The sequence below is a fragment of the Podarcis melisellensis genome, assembly GCF_964234715.1.
Source record: "Podarcis melisellensis genome assembly, chromosome: 3".
NCBI classification, from domain to species: Eukaryota; Metazoa; Chordata; class Lepidosauria; order Squamata; family Lacertidae; genus Podarcis; species Podarcis melisellensis.
This window is the reverse complement of record NC_138530.1, coordinates 112,655,666-112,677,095: the sequence shown is the minus strand read 5'-3', so window position 1 is coordinate 112,677,095 and position 21,430 is coordinate 112,655,666. Positions and strand designations below refer to the sequence as shown.

Below are 21,430 nucleotides of genomic sequence, written 5' to 3'. Positions count from 1 at the left end.
TGGCCTGGGGCGGCGCATTCTGACTGGGCAGCAAGACAACGCTGAGCTACATCTTCATCTCCGCAAGCTTTCACCTTCAAGGAAAGACACAAAAGCAAAACTTGACAACAGCCAAGAACTGTTAACGATTGATAAAGCTGCTCCAATGCCACACAGTCTCTTACTGTTCTTCCTCCAGGTCTTCAATATCTTCAAGGATGAGCTCTGCTGAAAGGAAAAGAAGAGAAGGCTGCCAGTTAGAGAGGTTTTCTTACACACAGAGAGAGAGAGAGAGACTTTCTGAACACATCCATAGAAATAGACATTACCTTCTGGATGACTTTTTTTTATTTTGCCTGAGGTGCCAATGAAGTACGTGGAGCCTACAGGGAAACAAAGAGCCACATGGGATATGATGATCTAAACCTCCAAATAGGCCTCAGACAGAGACCTTTCCTAAGAAATCTTAGGGACTGGAATCAAATACTATATGCTGAAAGGTTTTGCCTTCCTAGTCTTTTTGAAAAGAGGTCCGCGGGGGGAGGAAGAGGGGCAGGCGGGGGGCGAGGGGGAGGATTCTGGGACAGGGCAAACTTTATTTTTGTCCTTGCAGTCCTTCCTCCGCTTCCCCCTCTATGGTTAGCGCTTGGAACACCTGCCCACGCCTCCTCCTCTCTCTGAACTGCTTTCTCTATGGTTGCCCTCGATTTCCTCTAAAGGCTTCTCAGCAATTCATAGGCCGTGCCAGGCTGCCCATCTCATCCGGGTACTTCAGCGGTGCAGCTGCAGTACGGCCTAGCAGGGGCAGTGGTGACGGGCAGAGGGGAGGCCCCAGGCAGAGATGCTCAGTTCAGCGGCCACGAGGAGAATGGTGGCGGAAGGGCCCAAAGCTCCCGCCAGTCCCGGCGGGGAGGGGTTCCTGGGGGCCGAGGCTGGTGAGAGGAGACCGGAGGGGACCGGGCCTGGCAGCCGAGCAACACAGTTGGAGCCTCCCTCCTCCCTGGCCGGCAGGGAGGGAGGGAGAGGAGCTGCTTCCTTTGAAATTTAAGGGACATCATCAATAAGGGACAGCAGAGGGACACGGCACTGGGATAAGGGAGTTTCCCGCCAAATAAGGGACAGTTGACAGCTATGGTACAGTGGTGCCTCGCAAGACGAAAAGAATCCGTTCCGCGAGGCTCTTCGTATAGCGGTTTTTTCGTCTTGCGAAGCAAGCCCATTGACAGCTTAGCGGATTAGCGCTACAGCGGTCTAGCGGCTTCTAGCGATCAGCTGTTAAGTGGCTTAGCGGCTTAGGAAAGGGGGGGAGCAAAAAAACCCCACGGGGACTTGCAAGAATTTTTCGTCTTGCGAAGCAACCCCATAGGGAAATTCGTTTTGCGAAGCGCCTCCAAAACGGAAAACCCTTTCGTCTAGCGGGTTTTCCGTCTTGCGAGGCGTTCGTCTTGCGGGGCACCACTGTACTGCTTCCACTGCTGGGCCCAGCAAATTGCCTTCACTTGGGGCGGCGCATTCTGACAGGGCAGCAAGACAACGCTGCGCTACCACATCATCTCCGCAAGCTTTCACCTTCAAGGAAACACACAAAAGCAAAACTTGATGAAATATACTCAGAGTCGCAAATTGATTTCATGCTCTTTATTCAGCTCATAGTGGTGAGGAGGAATGAATGAATGTCCCCTCAGAGTATCTGCTTTATATACATTATTTACACAATGGGCTGCACATGATTGGCTAATTCCGGAATTCTACTGTAAGCCAATCAGGTTGTGGATTCACTTCTATCTGGAGCATGATTGGGTGGTTCCTGCTAACCAATCATACTGCTGCATTGTTCTAGGACCAATCAGACTGCTGCCTTTTGGAGCCTATTGTTCTAGGACCAATCAGACTGCTGCAGTTTGGATCCTATTCGACTCAGTACATAACACCCCTCCCCTCTAAGTTCCAGTCCTGCCCGGGAGGTCGCATTCATAGTCCTCAAGGTACGCCGGCGGCCTACGTGTGCGTTGCGGCCTGTGGTGTTCCCTGGTCCGGGGTTCAGGTTCTGGCTCGTGTTCCACGGATGCTGGCTGTGATGGGGCTGTTTGGTCTGGCGCAACCGGCTCGCTCAGTCGTGGTTCTGGTTCCGGTGTCCTTTCGGCCTCACAGGTCCTTTCTGTATTTACTGATTCTGCCTCTCCTGCTTGCCCCTGCTGCTCTATGGGCCTCACTGCCCCACTGTTCCCTTGGGACTCCTCTGACCTGTCCTCCTCCTCCTGGTTTTCTCCCGGGAATCGTCGCCGTATCTGGTCGCAGTGGCGGCGCCAGCATTGCCCCCCATCTGTTAGCACCTCGTACGACACGGGGCCAGTGACCCTGGTGACTGTGGCGGGTACCCATGCAGGGCCTGCCCCAAAATTCTTTGCGTACACTGGGTCCTGGGCCGTGAAGGTCCGGGGGTTCCTGCCTTCCCCCACCACTACCTCATCCTGAGCTCTATCGGGGTGAAGGCGGTCCAATCTGATTGCAAGGCGCCGACCCATTAGTAGTTCAGCGGGGCTCCAGCCAGTCGTTGAGCTGGGGGTGCTGTGCTGTGCTAGAAGGAATGTGGCAAGGCGGTACTCCCAATCCCCTTGCGTCATGCGGCGAAGGGTGTCCTTGGTGGTCTGCACCATGCGTTCTGCTTGGCCATTGGTGGCCGGGTGGAATGGCGCCGAACGGATGTGGCGGATGGCGTTCTGCACTGTGAAGGTTTGAAATTCTCCTGACGTAAATGCAGTCCCGTTGTCTGAGACGAGAGTGTCAGGGAGCCCGTGGGTTGCAAACAGCCGGCGTAGTACCCGGATGGCTGCGGACGTAGAAGTGGACGGTACCAGAGCGACTTCCAGCCATTTGGTGTAGGAGTCCACCACTATGAAGAATGTTTTCCCCTGAAAGGGGCCAGCGAAGTCCACATGCAGGCGTGACCATGGTGCTCGGGCAGACTCCCAGGACTGGACTGGGGCCCTTGGGGGATCTGGGCGGGATTCTTGGTAGGCCTGGCAGTGTTTGACCCAGGCCTCTATCTCTCCATCGATCCCCGGCCACCACACGTAACTCCTGGCAAGGGCCTTCATTCTTACTACCCCTGGGTGTGTCTCGTGTAGGGCAGTGAGGACCCTTTTGCGGAGGGGCTGGGGAACAACGACCCTGCTTCCCCATAACAGGCACCCCTTGTGGGCTGACAGTTCATGTTTGCGGGTTGTGTAGCTGGCGAATTCTGACCCGGGGCTGCTGCTGGGCCATCCCCTCCACACCCAGTCCAGGACCCGGGAGATGACCCTATCTTTCTTCGAATGGTGTGCAACTTCTTGTGCCTGAATGGGGCGGTCGGGAAGCAGCTCCAGGCTCATAACCTCTTGCGCAGGTGCTGGGTCGGGGCCTGTTTCCGGTAGTGGTAGCCTGCTGAGGGCGTCTGCATGGCCCATTGCCTTTCCAGGGCGGTGAATCAGTGCATACTGGTAGCTGGCAAGGAAAATTGACCACCTGAGGACGCGAGGAGACAGCACTTGGGGGGTCTGCTTTTCGGGGGCAAACAAGCCAAGCAACGGCTTGTGGTCAGTCACCACGGTGAAGGGCCGCCCGTACAAGAAATCATGGAATTTTTTTACTCCCTTCACGATTGCCAGACCCTCCTTGTCGATTTGCGAGTAGTTCCGCTCGGTTTCGTTGAGTGTCTGGGAAAAGTATGCTACCGGTACCTCTCTTCCATCCGGGAGTTGGTGTCCCAGGACAGCGCCAATGCCATAGGGTGAGGCGTCGCATGCTAGCACAACTGGCAGCCTCTCGTCGAAGTGTGCCAAGACCGAGTTTGAGACAAGCAAGTCCTTGACTGCCTGGAATGCAGCCTCCTGGCGCTGGCCCCACACCCAAGGGGCCCGCTTGTCCAGGAGTCTGTGTAGGGGCTCCGCTACCGCCGCCTTGTGGGGAAGGAAGGAATGGTAAAAGTTCAACAGTCCCAAGAAGGCCTGAAGTTCAGTCTTGTTCTTGGGCGCTGGGGCATCACAAATGGCCCGTACCTTGTCCCCAGTCGGGTGGACCCCTTCTGCATCCACCATAAATCCCAGAAAGTCCACTTGAGGCACTCCTAGTAGACATTTTTCCCGCTTCACCTTGAGACCCGCCATCTGGAAACGGTGCAGAACAGTGCGGAGGCGGTCCTCAAACTCCTCTGGTGTGGGCCCGGCAATCAACACATCATCGAAGAAGGGGGTGACACCAGGAATCCCTTTAAGGAGAGAGTCCATTAGATTCTGGAATATGCCTGGAGCCACGCTGACCCCGAATTGCAGCCGCTTTACCCTGAACGCTCCTCTGTGCGTCACAATCATCTGTGCCTCTGCTGTAGCCTCATCTACTGGCAGCTGTTGATATGCTTGGGCCAAGTCCAGCTTGCCAAAAATTTTCGACCCAGCCAGGGTGGCAAGGACATGGCTGACCACTGGCACTGGGTATGCATGGGCCGTGAGGGCCTTGTTTATGGTACATTTGTAGTCTGCGCAGATGCGGACCGAACCATTAGGCTGGACGGGTGTGACGATTGGGGTTTCCCAGGGGGCATTAGGCACCGGCTCCAGCACTCCTTGCTCCACGAGTCGGTCCAATTCCTCATCTATACGGGGTTTCAGGGCGAACGGGACCCGGCGGGCCTTGAGCCTGACCGGTCGTACTGCAGGGTCAAGCTGTAGAGCAATGGGGGGGCCCGTATACTGTCCCAATTTCCCATCGAAAACCCCCGGAAATTCCTTGCATATGGCATCCACATCCACTTGTAAGCTCATGTGGTTCACCCCGGTGATGGCTAGCCCCAGTGGTCCAAACCATGCCAATCCCAGTAAGCTAATGTAGGGGCCCTTGACCACAAGCAAGTCCAGTTGCCGCGTCCGCCCTTGGTATTGCACCCTGAAGGTCCCCACCCCCATTGTGGGGACCTTACGTTTCTGGAAGTCCCGGAGGGTGAATGGGGCCGGTCTGAGTTTGGGACCCCCAGTAGGGCACAGTTTCCTTAAGGTCCTTGCCGAGATTATGGATAGAGTTGAACCCGTGTCAAGCTCCATGCGGCATGGGGCCCCCTCTATCCGTACCTCTACATAAATTTTCTCTACGTTGGGGTGGGGCAACTGGTATACCTGGAAGTCTGTGAGCTCCGTTGAGTTGCCTTGGTGCGTTGGGCCCCGGGACCTGGGGCTCCTGGATTGGTCATCTGATGCCTGGTGTCGGGTGGGCCGAGCCCGACACACCCGGGCGATGTGTCCCAATTTTCTGCACTGCCTGCACTCTGCGTTGCGGAAACGACAGGTCCTCCTCTCGTGACTTTCTCCACAGCTTGCACAGTTCCCTCCTTCTCGTCGAGGCAGCTGTGGTATGTGGGCTGCTTGAGTGCGCTGCTGTACTCGGTGCACCTCCTCCCTGTCGGATCCTGAGTTGTTGGTGAGGTCTTCGTGGTGGACCCTCGGTTGGGACGGCTGGCTCAGCCGTGCCTCTTGCGTCGACCTCTCGGCAGCTTCCGTTGCCAGGGCCTCCTCCAGAGCGACCTGGAAAGTTAGGTTCTTCTTAGCGTAGAGGCGTCGTTGCAGCTTCTCATCCTTCAGGCCACCGACGAGGCGGTCACGAAGCATGTTCTCCAGCTCTGAGAAGTTGCAGAACCGGGCAGCTTGGCGGAGAGAGGTCACAAACCCAGTTATGGTTTCCCCAGGGGCTTGCCGCTTTGCGTAGAAGGCATTTCGACGAGCCACCACTGAGGGCTGTGGCGAAAAGTGCCCCTTCAGCTGTTCCATTATGGTTTTGTATGGAACAGTGGCGACGTCTTCAGGTGCAAGGAGAGCCCGGGCGATTTCAAACGTCTCCTCTCCGCAGACGCTGAAGAATATTGCCCTCTTCTTGGCGTCTTCTTCATCGGTGATCCCTTTGGCTTCTAGGAGGAAGGTGAAACGGGAGGCGTACGCTTCCCAGTCTCCAGATGCTGGGTTGAACGGCGAGAAGCTGCTGTCGGTTGCCATTCTGAGTTCCTTGGGTCCCGGAGCTGAAGCCTGGATACACGGTGCGAGGCAGCGGTGCGGCAGGTGGCGGTGCTGCGGTGCTGTGTGTGGCAGTCAGCTCAGCGGGATCCCATCCTCGTCGCCAGTGAAATATACTCAGAGTCGCAAATTGATTTCATGCTCTTTATTCAGCTCATAGTGGTGAGGAGGAATGAATGAATGTCCCCTCAGAGTATCTGCTTTATATACATTATTTACACAATGGGCTGCACATGATTGGCTAATTCCGGAATTCTACTGTAAGCCAATCAGGTTGTGGATTCACTTCTATCTGGAGCATGATTGGGTGGTTCCTGCTAACCAATCATACTGCTGCATTGTTCTAGGACCAATCAGACTGCTGCCTTTTGGAGCCTATTGTTCTAGGACCAATCAGACTGCTGCAGTTTGGATCCTATTCGACTCAGTACATAACACCTGACAACAGCCAAGAACTGTTAACGATTGATAAAGCTGCTCCAATTCAGCACAGTCTCTTACTGTTCTTCCTCCAGGTCTTCAGTGTCTTCAAGGATGAGCTCTTCTGAAAGGAAACGAAGAGAAGGCTGCCAGTTAGAGAGGCTTCTTACACACACAGAAAGAGAGATAGAGACTTTCTCAACACATCCATAGAAATAGACATTACCTCCCGAATGACTTTCTTTCTCTTTCGCCTGAGGCGGCAAGGAAGTACGTGGAGCCTACAGGGAAACAAAGAGCCACATGGGATATGATGATCTAAACCTCCAAACAGGCCTCAGAATGAGACCTTTCCTGAGAAATCTTAGGGACTGGAATCAAATACAATAAGGTAAAAACGTTTTACCTTCCTAGTCTTTTCAAACAGGGGTCCACAGGGGGAGCGGGGGACAGGGGGGAGGACTCGGGGAGAGGGCACACTTAATTTTTTTTTAGCCATCTGTGAAATCAGTCTTAGCAGTCTTCCAAGCCTAAAAAGGTAAGAGAAAAATGTGAGAAAGGGGGCTCACAGTTAGTCCTCTCCTGATCTACATCCCTAAACTGGTTTTTGCATTCACGCCTCTAAGCTCACTATCGTCACAGAATTCAGTTGCGCATCAAGGTCCCGGCGCACCCCGCAAGAATAATAAGAACACATTGAGACAGAATTTTAGTTTAAAGGTTAATGGGCAAAATTTAGGCAACAACTTTATTGATTACAGCAATGTGAGTGGTATTGCCTTAGGCCGGTGGTGTCCAAACTTTGTTCAAAGTGGTCCATATTTGATGAAGTGAAGGGCCGACCAAAGGGCTAACCAAAGGTGTTGAGCTTTTTTTTAGGGTTTAAGTTGTTGAGTTTTTTAAAAAAGGATTTTACCCCAGGAAATAAACTGAAATGGGCTGGATTAAACCGACCGACCGGCCAAATTAGGCTCCCGAAATGGACTTTGGGCATGCCTGGCTTAGGCATTAGCAATAACTATATCTGACTCCTGCCTGCCTTGCAGGAAGTCTGGAAGGGTAAACCACCAACAGAGGGAGCTCCATCAATGGTGACCAAGTGAAACTCACCCCGGGGTTCCCGCTGGGTCCTGGCATGGTCCTAGCCTCCCAAGCAGACTTTGGACGAGATCCGGACCCGCGGATTCATTTACCTTGTACCTGGAGGGGCAGGTGATGACCACACCTCCCCTCCCCCACATTTCACTAAGCCAATGCCTAACCGCCAAACCTTACAAAGTTGTGACAATTGCTAAGAGGTAGACGAAAACCAAGAGGCCAGTGCCAATTTGCCAAATGGAAATATTCCTACGTGGCCCCCGTTCCAAAACAGGCGACCAACCGAAGTCCAGAGCAAGGCCAAAGCACACACCTAAATCTAGGGCGGGTGTTTGGCGGCACTAACCCAGGTAAAACCCCCCCCCCAACGCCACACCACTGCCTTTTACACACACCCCTCGATCACACCACCACTCCTCATTGGCTAGGAAGCCATAGTGTGATCGTGGGGCCATAGCCTGGCTCGGCTCCTCCCCCACCCCTCCCAAGGGAGGTGGGGCTGCACCTATGGCCTGTGCGCAACGCGGACCCTCAATTAAGAGGATCCGATATGCTGAAAGAAATCCTCCTTACATGGCTTCCTGATTCACAAGCACAGAATGATCCAAGCATAGGAGATCCCCAGGCCTTCTAGAGCTCTGGTGACCAATGAGCCAGCAGAGGGAGATGTCACAATGAACCTTGTGACCCAACAACCCTGGGCGCTGAAAAAACCAGCAGCCACAAGCCCTGCTCCTCTTAAGGGATGCAACTATGGTTTTCTTCCATGTTCCATAAATATGCAAAATGTGCCTATTCCTTTGGATTCCAGCTGAAGCTGTTCCTGCACCTTCGGAGCACTAGCTATCTCCTATACCTGTCCAATACCCTCCAACATTTCTCCCATGCAAATAGGAATGTCTTATTCCATTATGATGATGATGATGATGATGATTCTGACTGGGTTGTCCGAGCCACGCTGGGCAGTTTCCAACATATACAAAAACATAATAAAACATTAAATGTTAAACACACCACTTCAATAGAACCCAATGTTCTAAGGTAGGGCTTTCCAGAACAGTGAGAGCCAATGGATCTGCATAGGTGCAAGGGCCCAGCCAGTAGGAAATTGAACTTATGAATATTCCCTGTGTTAGAGGGTAAGGGTTGCAAATATGTGCACCAGATAGAGGCATGGTGTTCATCAGCCATGACACCCACATTCCTGAAGTTCACCTGAACTGGGCAGGGGGTGAGTGAGGTTGGGGCTGTGCAGACACACAGGTGGAACCAATCCAGCTCTCTCACCCATGTCCACACAAAGCCCCAATCTCACCGTTACCCCATCCAGGAAAGCTGTGGCAGCACCTGTATTGGGGGTGCAGCTCTGCCCCATGGCACCAACCACGACTGATCAGGGCAGACATTTATTTCAACGCTAGCATGGTAATTTGGGCTTCTTGTGAGACTTCTGGAATTGAATGAAAGGGAGAAAAATAAAAGTGGGCAGTCCCTGCTTGTTTTTTTACTACACAGCTATGGTGTTGCTAAAACGATCCCAGGATCCTGTCTTCAAAGCTGATAGCCCTTTAAATTTTCTCCTTAGGCAAGCCAGAACAGGTAGGTATGAATCAAATTTATCTGTAGAAGCTATTATGATGATAGCACAATATTATTGCTTTCTTTAACACATTATATAGATTGGAAGTCCATAAAAGTTCATAAAACCAAAGAAAATGAATATTGGGGATTGCTTTATTGAAAGCATCACCACATCAAAGACAATGTGTCAAGCACCTGGCATGGGTATAGCCCCCTCAAAATCAAGTAAATCAATAAAAATATTTAACTAACTGACCAATTGTGTCACAGATAACTCGGCTCTGCCCTCACTCCCCAAATAAAGCCTGCCCCACAATAAATCCTGTTTACACCTATGGCTCCTGGTATCAGTTTTCCTAATCCAGGATGGTGCTTTCAAGGACGCAATTTCAGCCACATTTATTCTGATCCTTATGAAGAACTGTTCCCTTTTCCCCATCCTCTTAACAAATAAATTGCTACAGTGGCAGGTTTGATCCCCATATGGGCCAGCCATATATTCCTGCATTGCAGGGGTTGGACTAGATGATCGGCTGGGTCCCTTCCAGCTCTACAATTCTATGATTCTTATGTTCTCATGCTATCCTGGTGCCAGCCAGGTGTGGCCACTCAGATTCCTCAAGTACTTGAGGAATGGCAGCCTGTCATAAGAGGATGACAGCTGATGGGCAGCAACAAGCCTCTCCGATCTGCTGGGACTGCCAGGCGGCATATGCTGTGCCAGTTCAAACCTGCCTGTTGCTTATAAGGTACAGCGATATAATTCTAGTTTGCGTAAGGGAGTTTCTACCCTAAGGATCTGCCAGGGAAATACAGGCTCTGGAAAGGTTAACCTTGCTCAAAGCTGCCAAGGCTGCATCACTTAGGAAGATAATACTCTTTAGTATTTCGTATTCATCTCTTAATAAACAACACAACAGGGTGTCCTTTCAACCAACTTCAAATGATAGAGGGGAGCTAAGTTTCCACCATTTATTTAGACACCTTTGACTTTCACAAATTTAAGCAGGTGTGTTAAGTCTAAGGCCTCAATTCTGTGGTCATTCCACACTGAATTCAGCAGAATTTTATTCTGAGTCAAAGCTTGCGTCGCATTGGGCTGCCCACGATTAATCTTTCTTTCTGTAGCTTTGCATAACTAAAAAAGCTGACATGCTTTTTCAACAGCAGAGGTTTGGTGGGTCAAAAGTGTCCGAGCCTCCCTCCCGCCGATTCTGCATCTTATTATAGGAGTCCTGAAAATGAAACGTGCCTCTCGGCACCACACATTAAGCAGTGCTTGGGAGAACAAACAGGGAAGGGCAGGTCTCCTCCTTCCACCATTGAGATATATAAGAGAAAGAGAGCTCTATACAACTGGCACAATTTCAATTCTGATCAGAAACTTCCACATTCAGGTTAAGAATGGTGAGTAATAGAAAATGTGTGGAAGATAGAAAAATACCGTATTTTTCACCCCATAGGACGCACCGGCCCATAGGACGCACCAAGTTTTTTGGGGGGGAAATAAATAAAAAATAATTTATTTCCCCCCCCAGGCGCTTGTGGGGCAGGCAGCGGGGAGAAGCGCTCTTCTCCCCACCGCCTGCCTTCAGATCAGGTCCGGGGACAGCGGGAAGACGCGCTGCGCCTCCCCACTGTCCCCGGAGCTTGCGGGGCTGGCGGCGGGGTCTCCCTGCCGTCAGCCTCCAAACCACATCGGGAGACAGCGGGATGGCGGCGTCCCGCCTCCCCGCTGTCCCCCGACCTTGTGGGGCTGGCGCTGCGGCTCTCCTGAAGCCTGGAGAGCGAGAGGGGTTGATGCGCACCGACCCCTCTCTCTCCAGGCTTCAGCGAAAGCCTGCACTCGCCCCATAGGACGCACACACATTTCCCCTTCATTTTTGGAGGGGAAAAAGTGTGTCCTATAGGGCGAAAAATATGGTAATATGGTGTATTCATTGTTATTTTTCTTTTTAGGGTTGATGTTATTGTATAAGTATGTTATTAGTAGTTTTTTTCTTTTAGGAGGTAGCAAAGTGGGTGAAAGGAGAATCAAACCAGAAGCGAAAGTTGGGGGAAGCCTAGGAGGGGAGTGAGGAAGGAGTGCATGGTAAATGTTATGAATATGGGATGTATGTAATGAATGAAAAAGAAAAATGAATAATTTTTTTTTTTTTTAAAGAATGGTGAGTAAACATGGGGGGCAGGGATGTCAATAAATCAGGGCAGGTTGACAGTCGCTTTCTGCATGGCACTATGATGATATACACATCAAAAGCCTGCTTCGCTCTGGTTGCTTGAATAGAATTGGGGCGACTTTTCTTTTCAAAAAGATGCTTTTATAAGTTTCTGTCCCTGCCGCCCAAAGCTTTTAATATGATTTTTCAGCATAGAAGGAGAAAAGAGAGAGTCTAGTTAGGGATAATTTCATTTTTTTAGGACAGTCAAGGAGGTGCGCGCGCGAGAAGGGAACTGTGTGAATACACTGCATAAACACTGTACAGTATTCTTAAAGCACATTGGGAGCACACTCTTTGCCTCAAAGAATTCTGGGAATTGTAGTTTCCCTTCGCAGAACTACCATTCCCAGCAGCGCCCGGAATTCTTTAAGCGGGAGAAACGGCCTCCCAATGTGCTTCCGAGAGGCGCTCGGGAGCCGCTGGTGGCGTTGGAAAGCCCTTAGCCCCGCCCCCTCTGGCTCCGCCCTTCCTCGCTGAGGCAGGCCTCCTCAGTCTCCGCGCGCATGCGTGGTCGGGCCGGGCCGGCTGTGAGAGGACTCGGTCTCGGCTTTCTCCGCCTCTTGGTCCCCCACCGGCGGCGGCGGCGCTTCTTCCCTCGTCCCCGGAGGAAGGTGAGCCGGAGGGACGGGGCGCAGGCCGGGGGAGAGGCGGGGGGCCGGGCAGGGACGGAGACGCTTCATGAGGCAGTGCTTCATGAGGCAGCCCGTTCCAGGGGCGCCTCCTCGGCCGGGGGAGGGGGAGAGTGTCTCCCAGGACATCTGGGATCAGCATCGCCCCCCCCCCCAGAGACCATGGGAAGACACTCAAGATGTTGGCTTTGGGCCCCCTTGGGCTCTCTCTCCCCCCCCCCAGCCAGAGGGGTCGGGTCTCTTCTGCTGCCCCCCCCGGCTGTTGCAACGGCCCCCACCAACGGCTGGATTCTTCCCCATCCTTCAGCGCTGCTTTGGTGCCTTCCTTGCAGCTGTAGATTTTGGGGTTTATGGGAAGTACAGGGGAAAGAAGCAGTAACTTTGCTGTTCTGGATACAACTCGTAAGGTTCTTCTGATGTATGTCTTTTTAAGAACACAGTATGACCTTCTGAAAAATGGTTCCCTACTGAGAATCAGGAGCTTTGATCCTGCCTGGGATATCAATCCTTCCTTCCCAATATCGTTTGGTATATTTTCCCTGCATTTTGAAGTTGTACTGGGCTCTAATTTATTTTCCTAAAGGTAAAGGGACCCCTGACCATTAGGTCCAGTCCTGGCCGACTCTGGGGTTGTGGCGCTCATCTCGCTGTATTGGCCGAGGGAGCCACAGCTTCCGGGTCATGTGGCCAGCATGATTAAGCCGCTTCTGGTGAACCAGAGCAGCGCATGGAAATGCCGCTTACCTTCCCACCAGAGCAGTACCTATTTATCTACTTGCACTGTGACGTGCTTTTGACCCGCTAGGTGGGCAGGAGCAGGGACCGAGCAACAGGAGCTCACCCCGTCGCTTCTGATCGGCCAAGTCCTAGGCTCTGTGGTTTAACCCACAGCGCCCCCCACATCCCTAATTTATTTTCCTACACACCTGTTACATACGCTTCAGGTTACAGACTCCCCTAATCCAGAAATAGTACCTCGGGTTAAAAACTTTGCTTCAGGATAAGAACAGAAATCGCGGCAGCAGCAGGAGGCCCCATTAGCTAAAGTGGTGCTTCAGGTTAAGAACAGTTTCAGGTTAAGAACGGACATCTGGAACGAATTAAGTACATAACCAGAGGTACCACTATATGTCTTTTTAAGAACACAGAATGACTTTCTGTGGGACGTGGGTGACGCTGTGGGTTAAACCACTGACGCTGTGGGTTAAACCCACACATTACTACTGTACTTAGCTCTAATTTATTTTCCTACATACCTGTTACTCAAAGTGTGTGTGTTCACCTGCTTAATGAGTTAAATAAAAATTGCCCTGAAAAAATTGATCTCTTGGTGTGTCATTCTTAACTTTTTCATACTGTGTTTTACCCAGTAATCTCAATTAAAAATAAAATTGTAATCCAACCTATACAAATAGCTGAGACTTCACTGAAGCAGGAGTGCGAAAGTGCTGGGAATGGGGGCTTGGGAGAGGCTATCATTGTTTGAGATTCTGCCATGCCATGTGACAGGGCAAAATCTTCCTGACACATTGCCTTCCAACTCTACAGTTCTCTGATTGTAAGTACACATTTGTTGCATGTGTGGGAACTACAGAGAAAGGAAGCAGTTGTTGTTGTTTTTTAAATAATTTTTATTGAATGATTTTATGTTACAAAAAACAATACAACCATACTACCAATAAATATAATTAAGAAATAAAAATTACATACATCAATATTTAGTTTGATATTGGTTGTTTACCGTCTTATTTCCTCCCAAACATTCCATACAAAAACACACATATGTGCAGACTCCCACATCTGCACACAAAATGATAATAATGAAATAAATATTTCCCCCCTTTATCTTCCAAAATCTTTTCTTCAACGTGGGCTTCCTGTCAAGTCCCTTTGCATATATTTTATCTTACAATCAAATGTACACAAAACAATAAACCTTTCTATATAAATTTTCCAATACATTCTGAAAACATAATAATTGTTATCCACCTCCTTTTAGTTCTTTTATCACTCGAATCCTAGCCCGGAGTCAAAACTATTATTGTATTTTTTAACATATCTTCTATAACCATCCGATTTTCCAAAAAATGTTTGCTTTGAGTTTCCTCTGAGTTTACTAGTCAATTGGAAGCAGTAACTTTGCATGAGAGGAAGTCTGTTCTGGATACAACTCTAAGGTTCTTCTGATGTACAGTGGTACCTCAGTTTAAGTACTTAATTTGTTCCGGAGGTCTGTTCTTAACCTGAAACCTGAAGCACCACTTTAGCTAATGGGGCCTCCTGCTGCCGCTGCGCCGCCAGAGCCCAATTTCTGTTTTTACCCTGAAGTAAAGTTCTTAACCTGAAGCGCTATTTCTGGGTTAGTGGAGTGTGTAATCTGAAGCATATGTAACCTGAAGCGTATGTTACCAGAAGTACCAATGTATGTCTTTTTAAGAACTCAGTACAGTGGTGCCCTGCAAGATGAATGCCTCGCAAGACGGAAAACCCGCTAGACGAAAGGGTTTTCCGTTTTGGAGGTGCTTCGCAAAACGAATTTCCTATGGGCTTGCTTTGCAAGACGTAAATATCTTGCGAGTTCCTGCGGGGTTTTTTTCCTTTTCCCCCCTTTTTCCCAAGCCGCTAAGCCGCTGATCCGCTAAGCCGCTTATCAGCTGATCCGCTAAGCCACTTAACAGCTGATCCGCTAAGCCGCTTATCAGCTGATCTGCTAAGCCACTTAACAGCTGATCCGCTAAGCCGCTTATCAGCTGATCCGCTAAGCCGCTAATAGCGCTAAGCCGCTAATGGGCTTGCTTCACAAGACGAAAAAACCACAAGACGAAGAGACTCGAGGAACGGATTATTTTCGTCTTGCGAGGCACCACTGTATGACCTTCTGAAACTGGTAAAAGTGATTCCCTATTGAGAGTCAGGAGCTTTGATCCTGCCTGGCATATCAATCCTTCCTTCCCACTAAGATTTCCAAAGTTGAAAATTTCTTTCCTAACTATCCAGGAAAAGTAACAAAGAGTTCAGCATGAAAACAGAAGAACAGTCACAATGGTGGTGCCCCTCAGCTACCCTTTCCCCAAAGAAGGACCTCATCATGACAATTCTGTCGTTCCTGAACCCAGAAGCAAGGTCCTGTTCTCTTCATGCGGCAGCCACAAGAGAGAGAAAAGGCACATCTTGCGCACACCCACTTCCAGCTCATTTAGCACACGGCAAGATACTGGGAGCACCACACCATTCTAGGAGGATTGTCATTTCAAGTGTCACTTCTGAAGCATTGCTGGGAATCTCTCTGGTACGCAGTGAAGTGAAATCCCAAGAGCCACTTTCAGTCTGAATTAAAGCCTTTAGCAGGAGATGCACAGAACTGCCTCCCCGCAGGATTAAGTCAGCTGTGAGCTGAGCTTTTTCTCCTTCATATTTGTTCCACTGTCTGATCAACTATAATTTCCAACTCCTCTCTCCCTGCCTCTTCCCTTTTTTATTCTTCCCTTTTATTTTGGGAAGCTGCCCTTCTTATTCCATCTGCTTCACAAATGAACCCAAAAGTGGATTTCATAAAATAAGAGAGGTAAGCCATTGCAGGATAGCATCTAACAACCAGGACCAATCTATTTCACGTCATTATGTTTTCGTGCTGAACTCTTGGTTACTTTTCCTGAATAGTTAGGAAGGAAATCTTTATCTTTGGAAATCTTAATCATTTTTCATTTGGCGTATCTGTAGATAGAAACATATATTTAACATTCTGCATTTAACAAACATATTAGCTTGCCAGATAGAAGTATCCCCTGCCATATAACCTAGACCAGGCTTCCTCAACCTCGGCCCTCCAGTTGTTTTGAGACTACAATTCCCATCATCCCTGCCCACTGGACCTGCAAGCTAGGGATCATGGGAGTTGTAGGCCAAAAACATATGGAGGGCCAAGGTTGAGGTAGCATGCTTTAGACAATTTTCGGAGGCATGCAGGGAAGGAAAAGGGTTTTGTTGATATGGTTTTTTAGGTGAATGGTGCCCATTTTATTTTAAATACTACAGTGGTACCTCGGGTTACAGACGCTTCAGGTTATAGACTCTGCTAACCCAGAAATAGTACCTTGGGTTAAGAAGTTTGCTTCAGGATGAGAACAGAAATTGTGGCGTGGCGGCAGCCGGAGGCCCCATTAGCTAAAGTGATACCTCAGAACGGACCTCCAGAGTGAATTAAGTTCTTAACCCGAGTTACCACTGTATATACACACTGTCTGTCTGTACATCTACATACACATACCTACGTATGTGTATACGTATTCCCTCTGGGGAAAGTGATTTCCTAGTAGTATTCAACTTGGTACAGTACTTATTTGGCTGACAATATTTTTGAACTCCAGCTGCATTTATGTTTTGCATCTACAACTAGTTGAGAACTCTTGCAAACACACAAAAGAGAAGTACTGACTCCTCCTAATGGTGCATCAATATGGAAATGTCCAGAAATGGTGCCAGTTGGATTCATATTCATATTTTCCATATTCGTTATAGGAATATAATGAGCTCCTGGGGTTAATTCTTAATGGCTGGCTAGTCTTCCAGTTAGATACATCCTCAGTTAGCACTTGTGTCCATTTTTTGAATGAGATCTACCAATGATGGGGAAAGGCTAAAGATGTTTCCTCCCTTTCTTTCACAGAACGGCTCATGTGTGACTGAGGAGAGACAGTGGTCAGTAATGGCCTGGCATATACCATCCACTGCCTTGTAAGTGTTTGCAATACTTGGTCCATTTTAATTCTCTGTTTTCAGCACCAATAATTAGCTGTTAGGAACACAGTGTGGATCTTCCATAATTCTGATGGCAATTAAATATGTTGAACTTTCAAAAACAAAAGTATTCTGGTGTTTGACAAATATAACCAATGTGACACCTGTGTTCTTGGACTCCACTTTCTGTCTGTGTCCATTGACTCTGCTGGCTGAGACTGATGGGGGCTGTTGTTTAGCAACAACTGGAGGGCATCCTATAGGCTACCCTGGCCTATGATGTTCCTATAGCATAGAATATTCATCCCAAAGACATGAAAAAGAAAACATCGAGGAAGAAAGTAAACTTAAATTTGTATAGTACTTAAACCTTAACAGAAGTGCCTTTTTCAGGCAGTGTGTAAACTTAAAATCAAAAGCTCAACTTTCTGTTAGCAAGAGGCATTTTTTGTTTCAATATTAAAATAAATGCAGCAGAACCAAAATTAGTTTAAAAACCAGAATCGATTTTCTCTCAGCTTCACCATTTGTCATCATTGATCAAAATCAGCTTCTTCCAGGCAACAAAGGCTTTAAAATGACTACATTAATCAGGCTTTTTAAAAAAAAGTACAGTGGTACCTCGGGTTACAGACACTTCAGGTTACAGACGTCGCTAACCCAGAAATAGTACCTCGGCTTAAGAACTTTGCTTCAGGATGAGAACAGAAATCATGCTGTGGCAGCAACGGGAGGCTCCATTAGCTAAAGTGGTGCTTCAGGTTAAGAACAGTTTCAGGTTAAGAACGGACCTCCAGAACGAATTAAGTCCTTAACCCGAGGTACCATTATACTGTTCTCCAAAAGTGAGCTGAAGGAAATTTTGAACTTTATATAATTAGGGTATATTTACCTAGCATTTGAAAGAGGCAGGCTATCAAATTATAATGCAAGAGCCAGAGCTGATATACAGGAGTATATTCATGTATCCGCTGAAACAAGAATAAAGATCGCAGAAGTAAAACCTTGTCGGAACATAACGTTGCTAGGATGCCGTTTCACAGCCAAGGCAGCACAGAACTAGGACATGTTTGGGGGGTTTATAATCAAAGCTGTGCAGAAGAGCATGAAAAAGGCCAAGTTGTGAATTCAATATTTCCTATCCAGTGGGAAAGTCCGACCCCTTGCAATGCAGGGATCTTGCCCACAACTGTTCTAGGGTGGACTCGAACCACGAGGCTTCTGGTTAACAGACACATTGAACTATTGCACCACAGAGATTTAAAGGTGTATTCTGCCCTTCGTTAGAAGATCTCTGGACAGTTAACAGCATAAAAATAGAATATTAAAACACAAAACGCATAAGAAAAACCAAAGCAGAACAAAACAATAACCCCCTAACTCCCACCATACATTCCAAAGGATGTTGGTCAGCCAAAATATTTTATTTTTCAATTTTCAAAATAACATTTTTGCTTTTTATATATACATATCTAATCCAAATTTTCATTAATTAATTTTCCCCATTCTTGATTGAATTTTTCCTCATCTTGGTGCCTGATCTTTGCGGTCAATTTAGCCATTTCAGCATAGACTATCATCTTAGTCATCCATTCTTCTTTCGTTGGGACATTCTCTTCTTTCCACTTCTGGGCAAGTAGCATTCTGGCTGCTGTTGTCGCATACAAAAACAGTCTCTTTTGCTTCTTTGGTACTTCTACTACAGTGGTACTTCGGGTACCTATAACAGAAGAGAACTACCACAGAAATGGCAAAAAGCGTCTTTTTATTTACAGCCATTAGTTTCACATAACTTCCTCTTGATAGTCACAAGACTTAAAACATCCTATTAATGCTTTTTAATTTTATGGGAATGCAGATATATGGAAGTATGGATGGGACAAGTTCACTCAGTAGGATTTGTAAGTCTTCCTATAAACAGAATTGAACCTGTAAAAAAAGAAAATAAATTATTAGTTTCTTCAACTTCATTTTATAAATGCTCATACTGATGTAACTTAAATTTAATTATTGGTATAGAACAGGGTGAGGAGGGGATGTGGAGGTGATTAATGAAAGTCAGTCACATATAGAAAGTGGGAATGGGAAAGATGTTCATTAGCAGCCTTCACTTCTAGACAGAAATTATATAACTTTATATAACTGGGTTAACAAGGAAGAACAGCTAATCAAGGAACCGTCCTGAGATCTACGGATTAAGGGTGGCATAAAAATTTAATTAACAACAACAATAAAAGGAAGAAAATGATTTTGAATAGGGCATTCTCTTAACCTGCTGTGAAAGGGGAAATACAATCAATTTATTTGGTGATGGGGGAAAGGGTGCATGCATGTGTGTGTGTGTATCTGCTTCATTATATGTAATTTTTGGTGCGTTTTTATCCTTGTAAATGGTCCAAGAACCTGGTTCTATAAATATTTCAAATAATAAAAAGGAAAGGTCAGTAGTACAGCATCTGCTTGCATTTGGAAGCTCACAGGTTCAGCCCCTGATGTTAGAATCTTGCCTAAATCCACCGAAAAGGGCTGCCGACCTGTGCAGACAATACTGAGCTACATGGACCAATGGTCTGACTCAGTAGAAGGCAGCTTCTCATGTTGCTACCGTGACAGCAGCTGTTCCCTTTTCTTGCAATGTCTCCCCATGTGCTTCTTATCAACCTGGGTTCCAGAAAGAAGGTGCCCTGCAGTCTGTTTAGTTTACATATCAAAGTCCTGGAGCTAAAGTTCTGCATTGTCACTTTACCTCCAGTACTTGTGGGAAACCATTCATTTATCTGAGCTGCAGTCCAGTTAGGCTCACTGAAGTTAGAAGACCATTTCAGGGAAATGATAATAGTTTGAACTGATGCAGTTTTCCTCCTAAATATCTATCGCACCCTTCGGACCTCCTGCTCATGGGGAAAGCCAAGATTTATGTTAGGGGCAGGATCCGCAATCCTGTACCCACTTTATTTGGAAGTAACCCCCACTGAAGTTAACAGGGCTTACTTCTGAGTAGACATATATGGGGTTATGCTGTAAATTAGTCACACTTTCATAAATCAATGGGACTTAGCTAGCTGTGACTAACTGATTTCAACAGAGCCAAAGTGAACACACCAATATATGTGCATTCACAGAATCTTAGAATTGTAGAGTTGGAAGGGACCTTAAAGGTTGCTGGGAATTGTGATTCTGTGAGGAGTAAACTACAGTGCCCAGAATCCTTTGCGGGAAAGAATGTACTTTCAATGTGTAGCATGCGCATGTAAAGCCCGTTGGAAGTAAAGAGCATGGAATGAAAGGGGGTTAACTCACAAGTAAGTCCCCCTGTATGACTTGTTTTGTTTTTATATGCTTTCCCCCCCAGGACGGGTCCACGCTGTAAGGCGAAGTTCACAACAGCCTGCACTGCTCACCGAAAAGCTGTTTCTCTGAAGGCTGCCTTACCATGCGTGCTGTATCCCAGAGAATGCTGCAGTTGGGCCAATGTGCTCCCTTTTGTCCAAAAGAAAGAAGAGAAGGCTAGCAATTATAACCGTTTTAAGGACTTTCTTGTATACCCTGAACATATCCTTGGAAATAGACATACCTTCATATTGTCCTGAGTGCTCTTTCTCCCACCATCTTCCTCCAGATCAGGATGGCAGGAGGTCTGCAGAGCCTACAGGGACACAAAGAGCCATATGGGATTTTTTTATTTTTCTGAACCTCAAAATAGGCCTCAGACAGTTACAGAGAGACCTTTCCTAAGTAGCCTTAGGGACGTATATTAGACCTCAGACCTTTTGCATATTCATACATTTTTTTTTTGATTCATACAATCCATATTTATGAATGGCCAGTTTATAACCATAAGGCTAAAATAGCGCGGCGGGGGGGGTGGGAGAGTAAATAAGGCTGGGGTAGAATGGATGACCACTGGCTGAAAACTGATTTACTAAGGGTGAAATCCTAACTGCACTTACTTAGGAGTAAGAGCCACTGCTCACAGTCTTCTTCAAGGTCTTCTACAATTAGATCTTCTGAATGGAAAAGAAGAGAAGGCTGGCAATTAGAGAGATTTTCTTATATACACTGGAAATATTCTTGGAAATAGACATTCCCTTCATGTTGTCTTGGGCCTTTCTTGAGCTCCTCCAATGAAGGAGCTCTTCCTCCATCTTTCTCCACATGAGGAAGGGAGGAGGTATGCAGAGCTTACAGGAAAAACAAAGAGCCACACGTGATATGTTTATTTTTCTGAACCTCAAAATAGGCCTCAGACAGTTCAGAGACCTTAGGGACTAATATTATTCTGAAATCTGTAAATCCAATGCCAAGTAAGTCTGATAAATGTCGTTTGGAACGCTGGGCACCTTTCCAGTTAGGAGTTTGATCTGGCCTTCCACAAATTGTCATGCAGATCTTTTTGGGTTGGAAGATTAAATAAGAAGAGTTTGTTTTAAGAGCCTCTGCACGTTCTATGTCAAGCTTAGGGGTCTGCTCTTGTCGCCAATTCACTTTGGTACTATGGTATTCTGTTGATGCCTGCTTGTTATTAACTGATAAACTGTGGACCTCTTTGGATAATTGGGTTATTTGAGAGGCAATACCTCTAATTTGTTGGAAGATATGCTCAACCGTTCTTGCAATTAGAGTTAATTGGGTGCTCTCCCTACTTGTTATTCCTTCCTCTCTTAGCGGCACAGGATCAACTTGCCCCATTGCTGGATCCAGTGCCATGCTCTCACCTTGAATACTC

General features: G+C 47.6%; 2 long non-coding RNA genes across 3 annotated transcripts; one reads left to right on the top strand and one right to left on the bottom strand.

Moving 5' to 3' along the window:
- Positions 1 to 11,639: 11,639 nt before the first annotated feature.
- LOC309367295 lies at positions 11,640 to 21,130 on the top strand. Of its 2 annotated transcripts, XR_014167001.1 has the most exons (3): positions 11,664 to 11,949; positions 16,634 to 16,701; positions 20,057 to 21,130. It is a non-coding gene; the product is annotated as an uncharacterized lncRNA (long non-coding RNA). The 2 variants fall into 2 exon arrangements; XR_014167000.1 differs by lacking the exon at positions 16,634 to 16,701 and having other exon boundaries at positions 11,640 to 11,949.
- On the bottom strand, positions 18,453 to 20,091 carry LOC309367282. Its single transcript, XR_014166976.1, has 2 exons — positions 20,005 to 20,091; positions 18,453 to 18,633 (listed from the first exon to the last, which is right to left on the bottom strand). It is a non-coding gene; the product is annotated as an uncharacterized lncRNA (long non-coding RNA).
- Positions 21,131 to 21,430: the final 300 nt, after the last annotated feature.